Here is a 15,258-nt window from a genome sequence, read left to right on the forward strand (position 1 = left end):
AGAATTCACTGCTGATGAGAATGCAAAAATGTTACAGCCACTTTGGGAGAGAATTTGGCAGTTTCTTACAAAGTTAAACATAGTCTCACCATATGATCCAACAATCACTCTCCTAGGTATTTACCCAAATGAGTTGAAAACTTATGTCCTATAAAAACCTGCACATAAATGTTTATAACAGCTTTATTCGTAATTGACAAAACTTGGAAGCACCCAAGATGTCCTTCTGTAGGTGAATGGATAAATAAATTGTGGTACATCCATATGATGAAATATTATACAGCAATAATAAGAAGTGAGCTATGAAGCCATGGAAAGACAAGGAAGAAACTTAAGTGCCTATTGCTAAGTGAAAGAAGACACATCGGACTGTATGATTCCAACTATATGACATCCTGGAGAAGACAAATCTATAGAAACAGCCAAAAGATCAGTGGTTGCCAGCAGTTTAGGCTGGGGGGAAAGAGGACAAATAGGTGGAGCACAGGAATTTTTATGGCAGTGAAACTCTTCTGTATGCTATTGTAACTGTAGACATGTGACATTATCCATTTGTCAAGCCCATGGAACTACACAACACAAAGAGTGAGCCCTAACTTAAACTATAGACTTTAGTTAATAATACTATATCAGTATTGGTTCATCAATTATAACAAATATACCATATCAATGCAAGATAATAATAGGGGAAACAGACAGGTATATAGGAACTCTCTGTACTTTTTGCTCACTTTTTTAGCAAACCTAAAACCACTCTAAAAAATAAAGTCTACTAATTGAAAAAAAAAAACAGTTAGAAGAAGTATCTTTTGTTGCCAGAAAATAGGAAGTACTCAAAAACAAATTGTGGATATGTCAAAAGAACACAGGATCCAATCTAAAAGAGCTACCAGTAGTCAAAGCTAGATCAACTTTTATAACAAAATAATGATAGCATGGGGTTGTACATAACCCAGAGAATAAACAAATATCCACAAGTCCATAATGATATAAACAAACAAACAAACAACTCTTCCTCACAGAATAATTTCAATTAAGAAAGATAGAAATGGGGGAGGGTATAGCTCAGTGGTAAAGTGTATGTTTAGCATACACGAGGTCATGGGTTCAATCCCCAGTACTTCCATTAAATAAATATATAAACCAAATAAAATTACCTCCCCCCCAAAAAACAAAAAAAACAAAGAAAAATAGAAAGAAAAAGGGAAATAGAAGATCACTATTAGAAGACTACCATAATAATTGCTGCAGGCAAGATCTACCGATGAATACTCACTCAAACTAGTGGATAAAAGCTTGAAGAGAAACAGGATATTTGCATAGTCTCAAAATATTATCCAAAAATTATTTATTAACTACAACAGGAAAAATAGTGACTGCATCATAAAGTAGGGCAGACACCACCTTAACCAAGTGATCAAGATTAACATCACTTGCAATAAAGTATGCTGGCCTACCAGCCCAGAATGAATTCCACAACCCTGCCTTCCTGGAGCCGAAATGCTTCTAAACATAGAGCGCTCTACCATGTACTTCCGTGTTTCTCCAAGAGCATGCATGAAAGCTGCCTTTTTGGAGCATTAAAAAAGAAAAAAAAGGTATACTGGATCACATATCCACCTATGTGATACACTGAGAAGGGTACATAGCCCCTAACATATCCTTCCCAAAGCGCATAATTGCAACCTAACTGTGAAAAAACATCAGACAAAGCCAAAGTGAGCAACATTCTATAAAATATGTGGTCAGACTCTTGAAAAGTATCAGTCATGGAAGACAAGGAAAGGCTAATGGACGGTCAGAACGGTTAGAGACTAAATTGCAATGAGATCCCTGGACCGGAGAAGGGACATTAATGGGGAGAATGATGAAATCTGAATAAAGTCTGCAGTTCAATTAATAGTATTATATCAATGGCAATTTCTTATTTTGATCGTTGTCTCATGGTCTTGTAAGATGTCAGCATTAGGGGAAGTTGGGTGAAAGATATATGAACATCTCTGGACTGTTTTTGGAAGTCTTCTGTAAGTCTAAGCTTATTTCAAAATAAAAAGTTAAAAATAATAATTGGTGTTGTTCTGTGCTGACGTTTTTACCTATCTAAACTGTTCATGGGGCTGGGAAAATGACTGAAAATTTTTCCTCTCCCCAGTGACAGAGTCATATGAAATAATATAATAGTTTTCATTGATAAGAAATCTGAAGAAGAATTTCTGTATTTTAAGTGAATCCTGAACAACCCTAATACTTTGTATGTCATCTTCCACCTCAACCTGTACTCCAGTGCCAAACATCAGTACAGAAAATGTGGCCCCTTAACTATGTTTTTAAAGTCTGATGTAATAGTGTTCTTATGGCTACCAGCGGGGAAAGAGGGTGGGAAGGGATAAATTGGGAGTTCGAGATTTGCAGATACACACTACTATATATAAAATAGATACACAGCAAGTTTCTTCTGTACAGGACAGGGAACTATATTCAATATCTTGTAGTAACCTATAATGAAGAAGAATGTGAAAAGGAATATATGTATGTATGTGTATGTATGTATATGTATGACTGAAACATTATGCTGTACACCAGAAATTGACACAATCTTATAAACTGACTTTACTTCAATTTAAAAAAAATAGTGTGTTGTTACAAGATATGGGAAGTGGTGTCTGGTTGCCTGGAGTCACTGTTCAGCCCTTGGCAGTCATGTGCTTTAGGGAAGAAACATCCTCTGAGCCTCAGTTGCTTCATCTGGAAAATAGGGATCACGGGGTACCTGCCTCACAGGTTGCCCTGAGGACTGTACGGGCTGTTAAATATAAAGCACCTAGAACAGCCCTGGCCCTTAGTTGGCACTAAATCTAAGTTGGCTGTTGTGACAGTTGCTATTACATAAACCACATGGAGAATATTACTTTGTTTTGGAACTCCAGGTGACTTATATTTTTGCCTTTATATTTTCATATACTTTTCAAATTTGCTTTAGTACTTTTATTATAAAAACAATGGGATCCTAGAAAGGATTCATATCATATGTTTGCAATTTTTGCAAAAAAAAAAAAACTACACACATATTCCTACAACTTTCCTCTCTTACTGTCTCCTCCTCGCGTCAGTAAAGAACTTGGCCCTTCTTTCCACCTCAGTCTCACTCCACACTCTCACCACCTCACAGTCCAGCTCTCATTAATTTCCTTCCGTTACTCAAAATGCCATTTTCTCTCTGCCAAGGCTTTCTCTTCTGTTTCTCTCTTGGAACACTTTTCCCCACCTTACTGCCCAGGTTAACACCTTTTCCTTCAGATCTCAGAGTACTTGTTTGTTCATTCATTCATTCGATCCATCCCACAGGATCTCACTGAGCTTTACTGTATGCCAGGTCCCTGGAGAAAACAGTGAACAAGACGGACCAGGTCCCTGTATCATCAAAGGGCTGGCAGAAAACAGATGGCGAGTTCACGTCAAGTAATTTGAGGAGACTTTACACAGGAGTGATTTAAGCAGATGTCAGTGGGCAGGGTGTAGGGGAGTCACAAAGGATGGTTACAGTGGACACCATGGGGCTGAGGGGACAAAGGAAGGAAATAGTGGAGCCTGGAGAAAGAGCGTGTGGAGAGGCCGTCTGATAGGACCTGTGACTTCCAGTCAAGGACACAGCCATCCTGATTCCCCCGGCGGAGGGAGCCAACTCCCAGCTCACTACCACCGCTGCTCCACAGGAGCCAGCTGTAAGGGACTATTGGCTGTGGTCCCTGTATGTCATCTGCTGGGTCAGCGGGCAAGGTGGAAAAGGCAGAACGTGGATCTGGAGGGAAGTGGAAGAGGCATTCAGCACAAAGCTTGCTCTCACAGAGTGCATATTCTCGTGCAGGAAGACAAATAGCCTCATGAGAACAAATGTTCAGTGAGCCCTGATGATGTACCAGGCGTGTTCTAGGCACTTTACATGTTGTAACTCACTTACTTACTCCTCATAATAGTTATTGACTCAAATTAACAGATGAGGAAACCCAGGCACAGAGAGGTTAGAGACCTTGTGCAGAGGCAATAAGTGGGTGAGGTGGTCTCAAACCCAGGAAGTCTGGCTTCCTGGCCCAGGTTCTTACCTGCTTTGCTAGACTGCCTTCCAAGCAAGCTATTTTTCAATCATGATATGAGTGTGCAGTGACCAAAATCAACTGGCAAAATGGGTCAGAGAGTGACAAGGTTGTGGGGAGCAAGTGGGGTGGTGTTGGAAGGAGTACCTCTTTATTTGCTAGATGCTCTTAGAAGATCTTTGAATAAAGAAATGATTTAAGCTGGGACCTGAATGACCTGAGTCACCAGAATGAGCCAGTCCTACAAAGAGTGACTCTGGGCTGAGAGGAAGCAGACACAGAGGCCCTCTGGCAAGACTGACATCTAGGAAGACACCAAGTCCTCCTGGGGCTGGAGTCTAGTAAGCAGAAGAGAGCATGTTATGAAATTAAGCCAGAAAGATAGACAAGAGCCCTGGAATGAAAACTGCTGGGGTATTAAGTAGGGAAATGAAGTGATAAGATTTATATGCTTTTTAAAGATTGTTATAGATACTGGGTAAAGAAAAAATTGACTCCAGAGCAGGTTAGGGAGGGGACAAGACACAGGGAGACCAGTTAGGAAACTATTGTAGGTATTCAGACAAGAGCTGATGATGTCTTGAACGAGGTGAGCAATCGAGAATAAAAAAAGTGGGCCGATTGTGGATATATCATGGGGAAAACCTGATGTGAGCTGGTGATAGATTAGATAGAAGGGAGATAAAGAGAATTTCTTGAGAAAAATCCTTGGAAAGTAACTGATGGGAATGCAAGGATAAAGAATCAACATGTTTCAGCCTTGTTCATTTTGAGGTCCCTATTAGACATCCCAGTGGGAATGTCAAGAAGACAGTTGGATCTACAGTATAGAGTTCAATAGCAAGTTCAGGGAAGAAGACAGAAATTTGAAGGTTATCATGTATACATAATAGTGTTACTTTATTTTAAAAATTAATTGTTCAGGTTAAACATCGCCGTTTTTCACACCATCCACAAAATATTATATTATGCATATGAAAAATAGTTGACATGAAAAGTCAAGAGGCTTTTCATGAGACTTTCTAGGGAGTGAGTATAACCAGAAAAGACAGCAGAAGTCTGTCACGGAGGAAGCAGCCACGGAGACTAAGAAGCAGCAGCTGGTAAGATGGGAGGAAAACCTGCAGAGGCTGATGTCACAGAAGCCAAGAGAAAACAATAGTATTTCTACCAAAAGGAAGACAATGGTGTAGAATGCTGCTTAGAGGCTGAGTAACAAGAGGACAAAGAAATGGTCAGTTTGGCAACATGGATTTTGTTGGTTGCCAGGCCAATAAGGGCAAATAGCAGCACATACTCCAGGTGGACTGGAGCAGCATTCACGGAGGGAAACGAAGACACAGGAGCAGCAGTAGATGTGGGGATGCCCTGCTGCAATGCACAGAGATCTAGCAGGACTGGACATCAGATTCCAGGAGAGGGACCACAGCCACTGGGCTGAGGGGTTTTCACCCTGTATAATTGGAGGTCCAAAAGTGGAATGCGTTGTGTAACCTTGGCTCCAGTCCTGTTCTTCCAGTTCAGCATTTGTCAATTAAGGGAGAAGCAGTCCTTCCCCATGGCACAATGAGGAGGCTGAAGTCCAACTCTTGTGGTTGACCACTCAAGCAGTTGGCCATGGTTAGTTTTGATGGGGGCCAACTCCTATCCTGGATAACCAGCTTGCTTAGGATCAGTCCTGGAAAAGTTAACCCTTACCTATCTTGATAAGAAGAGCTTCCATGAAGTGGTGAAATGAAGAGAGACTCAAATGAGAGGAAGTGAAAAAGCGAGTGAAGACAACACTTTCACGCAGTTCACTGTGAAGGAGGACAGAGAAATGTAACACAAGTCAGAAGATACGGTTGCCCAAGCAGGGTTCTTTGAAGATAAGATATTCTGAAGCCCTTATGAATGCAGATCTGAGTGATCCAGCAGAGAGTGATTGCAGGCATGAAGTCTTTCAACTGCAGGGGGACACGTGTTCCACTGTAATGGAATGGAAGGAAGAGCGCACTGCTGACAGGTGTATAGATTTGGTGATGGGGAGATCAAGGTGTCTCATGAAGGTTTCGTTTCCTCAGTCAAGGGGAGTCTAACAGGTCAGTTACTCTAAGAGGCTTTCAGGGGACCCCCAAACTATACCTATCTGTATGTTCCAAAAAGACCTTCACTTATTCTTTCTACTGATAACATTGTGTTGTAATTTTCTGCTTACTTGTCTATACCCCTGTCTAGGCTATTAGCTGCTTTGAGAACAGGTTATCTTGATTATCTTATCACGCCCACAGTATCCAGCACATCGCAGATATTCAATCATTATTTCTTAAATGATGGAACTAATTGTGATTAGATGGAAGGAATATGAGAGATAATTTTTCTTCCTTCTACTTTTTCAGTATTATCCAAATGTCTACAATAAGCAAATGCTACTTTAAAAGTAGAAGAAACAAATTCAGTTAAAGTCAATACAATAAATATAAAGCTGAAACTAAAAACAAAGGTACAGTATGACAGATAGTATTAAAGATATAAAGATGTAGAATGATGATAAAAATTTATCTCATATACTATGGAGAGGATAAAAGGCAGGGAAAAAATTGGGAAATAAAACAAAAAATCAAAGAGAGAAAGTAAATACCAGAAGGATTTGGAAGTTGTCACTAGAATATGGTTAAAGTTAATTGTGTAGTTTCTGGTGTTAATTGCATTAATTGCATATTCCTCTCACGAATGTTGAGTGAAGTCCCTCTGGTGTAAGAAAAACTCTTAAGGTCGATGGACTGTAATCCTAATGTACTGCTGTGTAACTTAGTGGCTCAAAACAAAAAATAAACATTTATTATCTCACAAAGTTTCTGTGGGTCAAGAATTTGGGAGCAGCTTAGCTGGGTGGTTCTGATTCTAGAGGTTACAGTCAAGACGTCAGCCGGGGCTGCAGCCATCTGAAGGCTTGAATGGGGCTGGAGGCTCTGCTTCCAAGATAGGTCACCAAAGAAACACTAATTTGGGGCAGAAGGCCTCAATTCCTCCCATGTGGGGCCTTTCCACGGATCACTGCGGTTCTCCCAGCATGGTGACTGCTTCCCTCAGGGTAAGTGATTGTTCAGCAGAGACAAAGGGAGCAAGACAGAAGTCACAGTGTCTCTTATAAGCTAGTATCAGAAGTCATGCACCATCATTTCTGCAATATCCCAGAGGGTACAAGTATCAGCCTACTTAATGTACAAGAGGGCATGAATACCAGGAGGTGGAGATCATTGGGGCAATCTAGGAGGCTGGCTACCACATGGATCATCAGGAAAAACTGAGAAAAGGGCCCCCTAATCTGCAACAGTACAACACATCTGAATGAATGAGGCAAGATAAATAGAGTCCATTTCAGTTTAAGGCTTTCGTATTGAAATGGCAGAAAATAACAGCAATAGAAAAGCAAACATCAGATTCTACCTGCCTCTATTAAAAGACTGACTACAAGTGTGAATCTACTTTAGATTTTTCTTTGTTTTTTTTAAGTGAAAAGGGGTACTGTCCAGAATACAGTGGCAGAGTGGAGCATAAAGACTGGTAATCTCAAAAGGAAAAATAAGCAAAGTATATACAAAGACATAGTAAATGAAGTCTATTTCCATTCAAAACAGAGATTGGTGGTGGGTTTATCACTGAAGACATTTTTCAAGCTCTTTAAAAGTTTGTAAATATATGGAATATATCACATAACAAAATATTAATTAAATTTATATCTGAGGTTTCATGTATTCAGTGTATGCTCTCTCCCGCAATTCCCCAACCTCTCCTCCCCATGCCCTGAATTTAATTTTTCCACTTAACTCTCCTTTGTTCACATCCAAGGATGTGTCCTGGCTGCTACAGTCAGAATGCAGGAGCAGAATTTCTAAATGATGGGGATTAGTGATGGAGAAGATAAAAGGAGAAGTGAGATTAGGAAAAATAAAGTAAGAGTTGATGATGACAGCCCCTACATACACCAAGGAGAGGGTGGATGCTTTTTAATTCCCTTAGGATGTAAACAAGGAAGTGGAGGCATCAAATCTCTGCCTTCCTGGTCAGTTGCACTTTCTCCTTTTCTTAGGCAGATCACTCCAAGAGCTAGAGCCATCAAACATCCCGGTTTTCCCAGGATGGAATGTTTTCCCAACATGTAGGATGTTTAGTGCTAAAATCAGGACAGTCCTAGGCAACTGAGACAATTGGTCACCATATCTATTGAGTTTTTTTTAAGCACACATGTGAAATCCAGGTTCACTTCTGGGCCCCTACTCCTTTCCTTCATGTACATGACAATCAAATATTCTTGATCAATTCTTATAAAATTCAAGAATAGAAAGGAAATGTACATAAAAGAACTCATTCGAAAAAAGACAAAGCCACATCTAAACTCTAAATAAACCATGGCAAAATGTTTTTGGGGACTATAAATTAGTATTTGGAGAGGATAGATAATGAGGGCAAAATGAATGTTATGGGTAAAAGACAGAGGGTTTCTTTTTTTTAAGTAGAAAGATAAAGCTCTGAGACTAATGGTCCTGGGGATCAACTGAAATACAGTTGCCAACAGCTGTGTTAAAAAAAAAAAAAGTCAGAAGAGCTGGATCAAAAAGGAAAAGATTATAGAAAAAGAGAAGAGAGACATAAGGGAGGGGAAAATAATATTAGCATATTCTGTTAAGAAAAATTAATATGCAATTATAAGTATTTAAGTATTCATACTATGTAAATGCCTTTTGCAAATGAGATTATAGATTTGCTTGCAAACAGTAACTGTACTAAATAACTGTAAGGTGCTATTATTTAAAACAACAACAACAATAACTAGTGGATAATATTGGCAGCAGTCCCAACAGAAATCTCAAGCTTCCAGGAAGACCCTATCTATAAAGAAATGTGCACTGCTCACAGCATCCCCACAGCTCGACAGGGCTTAGCAAACGAGAAATAAATATTTCTCTCTGGGTTCTCCCTTGAATTGAAATGGATTGGCTTGCTGGACAGTAACATGGTGAGTTTCAGGATGGAGGTTCAAAGGACAGAATCCTCGGGCTTATGATTGCCCCATAAAGTTTCTCTGTGGGACCAGGACAAATTTAGACAGGACCTCAGTTCAAGTAAATGGCCCTCTAGCTCTGGTGCTTGTCACTGTAAACATGGCTCTGCAGCTCCCGTCCACTCAAGTCCCCTCCTCCCCTTCATCCCCAGCACTGACGAAGCACCAAGACCACAGGGGAAGCTGAAGTTGCTGTGTGTTTGGAGCAGTTCTGCAGGACACAGCAAAATCCAAAATGGATTGTGACCTGCTGATAATCTTTCCCAGCGAACCAAGTGATCATTGATTAAAAATAGCTTTGAACGTGTATCACACATCTATTTCAGGCCTTGTTTTATTTGGAACGCAAATACTGCTGGAAGCCAGAGCTGCATGAGCAGCAGCTGGAAATCTACTCAGACATTCTAGCCAATTCACGTCAAGCCCCGTTGGTAAATTAATGCCATTCTGCGGTCTCAGTGAAGGGAAGATTGTTAATTATGCCCTACTGCCCAGTGGTTTCTATTATGGACACATCTGGACTGAGAGGCCCATTTGAAATCCCCAATCTCACTGCTTCCCGGAGTCTAAACCAAGTTGAAAAATTGATTTGTGAGGATGAGAGGGTAGTGCTTACAGACTGCCTCACCCACAGACTCCAGGTAGGCGCTAATGAAAGTCTGTCCTACTTTCAAAGGCTCTTTCATGCCTCGGGTGCTCATATTTTTCATGGGTATTTCTTACCGGTTCCTAAAATGCAGTGTTTGGACAGGTTTCTCAGTAAATAATAAATAAAACACACACACACACCCATCCCTGCACCTCAGGGCAAAGGAGTTTAGTTTCCACGGCGCCCTCAACCACCGCAGGCTGTGATTATTTTCATCTCTCTGAAAGGAAGGCGAGCTGGGACCTTGTCTGTTTCGACAGAAAGCCTTTCAAGGAAAGTCTATGCTCTGCATCAAGAGACATAGCTGTTTGTTCTGAGGAAAACTTCCCTCCAAATGATCGCTGATTTCTTGTTTTGGCAGCGGGAGTGGTGGAGTGGAGACAGCACCGTGGGAGGTGCCATCCTTGAGAAGAGAATTAGAACAGATCATCAGTCAAACCCAGGGTGGCTATTCAAATCTGACTGGGTTTTAATTTTAGCCAACGAGCCACTTTCTATCGTACTTAGATTTCAAGTAACATAGGTTCCCCAACCTCCCTATGCTCTATTCCCTCTTCCCGTAAGACCACCGGTGTCCACAGAGCGGAGAGCATCCTCAGACCAGGCAGCAGTTCAGGATGGAGATGCAGGGCCAGGCTCACCTTGGTGAGTCAGGTGTCCTACATGACTTGATATTTTCACCAAGCAAAGGCCAACTGCCCAATGTGCACAGAAGCCAATACTTAGACATCTGCTTCTGAGAAAAGGAAGAGCTTTATGGCAAGATTGACTGGCAAAAAGACAAGAAGCAAAGCTCTCAAATTTACCTCCTCCATTCAGGGTTCAGGGTGAAATTTAAGGGGTTAGGGGAATTTCAAACTTGGAAGCTAATTGGCTAGTCTTAAATTAGTCCCTTTAAGCTATTCATGCTGCTGGAAGCCAGATTTTCCTTATTGAAGGACTTCTCACTTCATAAAGGGCTCCGGTGGCAAACTTTCCATTCTTTGGGTTCCATCAAGGTCACTGTACAGGACCCCTGGCTCTGGAAACAGCTTCACCCTAAGCTGCTCAAAGCCCACAGGCTACCAGGTGGTAACTTTAGGGAGTGCATCTTGCATTTCTCTACCGTGAATCCAAATGCTAAGATGATGAACGGTGCTTCCAGCTGGAGCTAGAGAACTGAGTCAAGAAATGGAATGACAGGTTGGGGTCAGATTTGGAAACTAGGTGCAAATCCAGATTTATTCAACACTAAGGTTGAGGCCAGAGCTTGGGTTTAGAAACTTTACAACAACAAAAAAATGCATGGTGCCGTGGAAAGAGCAAGTACTTTGGAAGTAAACAGATTTACACTCAAATTCCAGTTCCACTGCAAGAACTTTTGGCAATTTCTTTAAGTTTTCTGAGTCTCTGTTTTCCTCATCAGTAAAATAAGGCTAATGGTGCTTTCTTTGAGAAACTACATGATAATTAAACCAGATAGAATATGGGGAAGGGGGGAAAGCTGGGCTCAGAGTGGGCATTCTGTAAATATGAATTATCCTGCTCCCTTGGCCCAGTGGCTCTTGCCCCTAGCTGCAAGTTAGAATCACCTGGGGAATTTTTTAACCCATTCCTATGCCTGAGCCTCCCCTGCCCCAGAGATTCTGGTATCAGTGATCTGGGACAAGATGCGGTCATCAAAATTTGTAAATGTTGTTAAAATATTTCCAGGAGATTCTGATTTGTTCCCAAGAGTGAGAACCACTGCCCAAGTATATTCAAATGAGTATCATCCTTGGATTTGAAGTTTTCTATTATGGTTTAGGCAAATATTTTCTTCACTGGGGCTTAATTTCTGTATTATTTTAAGAAGGGGAATAATATTCTTATTTTATATTTTTGAGTATATAGTAAGCAATATTTAATAAAGCTCCTGAAAGCAGTAACTGACAATTAGTAGATGTTCAATGAATATTCATTCTTCTCTTTCTTGTCATTAGTCAGGGAACACACTTGTGCCAAAATATTAATAAAATAAGGACAACAAACATGAGATTCTATCAACCATGCAGTTTTGAAATTAAGATAATTACTAACTACCTCAGGCAAACTGCCTTACTAACTTGTGCTGGGACATGAGGTTTAATCCTAGGTTAGAGATGGCAAGTTTGGTGTCCATTTACCCCAGGCCTCCTTGCCATGCTCTTGGCAGACATAACTAATCAGTTACAGCTCTCTCTCCTATGGAGCCCTGATGAGGCCCCAAAGTCCTTCAGCACACAGCTCTCAGGCCTACACTAACAATTAATCAGAGGCTAGTGTATGTATTGAAACAAATCTGTCATCTATATTTTAGGTCAGGGCTGCCTTAAACCTACAAATGAGGCATATTTCAGAAATGATTAAGTGGGTTCCTTGGTCAGTAGGGAGTGTGTGGCCACAGATAAAGGCAGACCCTGAGAGCACCCCGTTTTCTGCAATCTGATAAGCAAAGAATCTTCTCTGCTTTCTGGTGGGTGCTGGGAATGCAGCAGGGAAGAGTAAATACCGAGCTAGAAATGGAATAGCAATTGCTGCATGGTGCTTGGTGCACTCAGGGTGTCCCTCCCTCCCACAGCTTCCAGAAAGCGTTATCAGACTGTTTTCCAAAAGCCAGATTATTTCTCAGACTTAAGAAATGTGACAGTAACCATGGCTGAGTTTGTCTCCTAAGGTGGTGAGCAAAGACTCTAATGAGAAACTCCCAGGAAGCGCAAGTCAGTGGGTGTTAGCCTGACTTTGGTGCCCGCAGGCTTGTCACAGCAGAGCCCTTGTGAATGCCAAGGCCAGAGGGCTGGTGCGAATGGCTGGGATCCTCGCCCGCTGTGCCCGTCCAAGGACAGCCAGCACGTCTGAGATGGAGGCTTCTGCTAGTACTCCTTGCGACTGATTAATGCCTTTGAAGGCCATAAGAGTGTTCACTTGTTACAGAGCAGCCTTAGCCCCTGCTGGGCAGCATCGGGAAGGCTTTGCGCTGATTCCACAGCAAGCCCAGGTTAGCATTCTAATAGCCTGTTAAAAACTCCTTTACTTGGGACCTTAATAAAATTGTAACTTACTCCACTAAATCTCTCACCCTACTTCCCCTTTTTTTTTCTTTTTTTAAGATCTAGTGCTTTTCTTTATAAAAATTCAGGAAACAGGAGCTAGGAAATAGAACGACTGCAGATAGAACAGAGTGTTGGTTTTGTTCATTTGGGATTTTGACCACCAAAATGTGTTGCCTGCTCCTTCTACTTCCCTTCCCAGCATGGAGGACTCAGCGACTGAGATCACAGGGAGGTGGCAGGGTTTAGGAAGCCATGTAGAGGCATGGATGCAGGGAGAAGGGAGTGAGACACAGGGCAAAGAGCATGTGGGGTGTGGAGGTGGTGGGTGGAAGAGACAGCCGGCATGGTTGGGAGATTGAGCCAATAAGCAAATATATCAGGATAATAGGAGCCAAAATTCTCATTACCAGTGAAGGTATTAATAAACTTCAAAACAGGGAATCCTAGAAAGAATCCTGAGGTGTTGGATTGGAACTGAAGTATCAGTATGAACTTAGCTTTTATTATTATGTGTGTTTGTGTGTGTGAATATGTATGTACACACAGACAGATATGCAAATAGTTATAGATGTATATGTGTGTACATATGTTTACATATGTAAATACACATATATATTCTACAAATACATATATATATATTTCCTATGTCTGTTCACTGAATGAATGAGCCTAAAAGTAATGACACCTAATAGCAATTATCCCACTGAGTGCCCAGATCTTAGTTTCTAAATACACTCTTTATTAAAGGAAGCCAGAGATCCTTTTAAAAAAAAAAAAAGCTAACTCCAGGGCTGCAACAGAGAAAGTGCAAGTTGAACCTGAAACATCATCTTATGTCAGAAAATAAGGAAGTGCTTAATGAAAAGTGCAGATCTGCAAAAACATGGATGAAAACATTATGCTGAGTGAAAGAAGCATTACATGAAGGACACATGCAGTCATTCCATCGATGTGAAGTTCTAGAACAGAGGTCTATGGTGGGAAAAAACCAGCACAGTCGCTTCCTGGTGGGGGAGTGCTGTGGAGGCAGAGAAGCCTCCCCAGGGAAAGGGCTTGAGGGAGCTCTCAGGTGCAGTAACATTTTCTTTGGATAGAAGTTTGAGTTACACAGATGTACGTATTAGTTAAAACTCATCAAATGGTACACCTAAGATTTGTGCATTTTCTGTGTATAAATTTTACCTCAAAAGGAAAGAAAATGAACTATAAACAAATATTAATCTATAGTTGATATGTCTACTGAAACACTTAGGGGAAAGTGCACTGATTGATGTCAGCCAATGACTTTGAAATGCATCCCCCAAAATGAGGTCAGTGGATGCAGAGGGAGATAAGGAGATTTGTGATAAAGCAAGTAAAATATTAACTGTATAATCCAGATGATAGATACACACCTTCCCTGTAGATTTCTTTCACCTGTTCTGTTTGTTTGAAAATTCCCATAATAAAGTGTTGGAAATTTTTTTAAAATCCTGCTGTGGACTAAAGTAAGAGGGGAATGCAGGTACTAAGGTGAAACAGCATAATGCAAAGAGTTGGACCAGCTGAGAAGCCTAGACAAGCTGCATTGGAGTCTTTCTCCTTAGTCTCATTCCTAAAAGAAATGAGATACGGGAACATCTATGGGTCAGTTCTTCCCATCATCTCAGATCACTCAGAATAGATAACCATTTAACCATCAATGGATAGAATGCTATAAACCATCAAATCAATCTAATTCCTTCTAGTTTCTTTTCTTCTGAAAGTGTTACTAGTTAATCACATTGCTTGAAAATAGCCTGTTTGATATAACCAAATGTCCTTTCATTCCTATTTTAGATCAGTAGTTATCTACTGGGGAATGTGCCTCATTTGAATATATTTTTTGCTAGTGTATTATAATGGTAATGCATAATATATGAAACATAATTTTCTACTAATTGCTTTTTGCCTACTATACCCCTGGACAGCTTTCCATGTTAGTACATATAAATTACATCATCTGTAAAATAGAAACATGATAATTGTGAAGATAAATTTAGTTAATATATTTTCTGCTCAATTTTGCTGTGAACCTGAAACTGCTCTAAAAAAATAAAGACTATTAATTTTAAAAATTTAGTTAATATTTATAAATAACTTAGAACAATGTCTGGCTCATAGTAGTTGTTTAAGATTAGCTATTGTTATTTCATTGCAAAGATGTTTCATAATTTATATAATTTATTGATGTGCACATATAGGTTACTGTTAGTTTTTCCCAACTACAAACAACATGAAATTGAACAATCTTATACATATATCTAGATATATTATAAATACCACTAGGATAAATTCCTAGAAGTAGAAGTTCTGGGTCACAGAGAAGGTACTCTGTACTGCTTATATATCTATTGTTTCTCAGCCAAACCCCAACCTCCCACACGTTTTTTTTTCCCCACTTTG

General features: G+C 40.4%; 1 long non-coding RNA gene across 2 annotated transcripts in view; it reads right to left on the reverse strand.

Moving 5' to 3' along the window:
* LOC140685736 (uncharacterized) overlaps positions 1-15,258 on the reverse strand; it is a 173,311-nt gene that overhangs the window by 39,543 nt on the left and 118,510 nt on the right. The window lies entirely within an intron of this gene.

This window comes from Vicugna pacos, chromosome 15 (genome assembly GCF_048564905.1).
Source record: "Vicugna pacos chromosome 15, VicPac4, whole genome shotgun sequence".
NCBI classification, from domain to species: Eukaryota; Metazoa; Chordata; class Mammalia; order Artiodactyla; family Camelidae; genus Vicugna; species Vicugna pacos.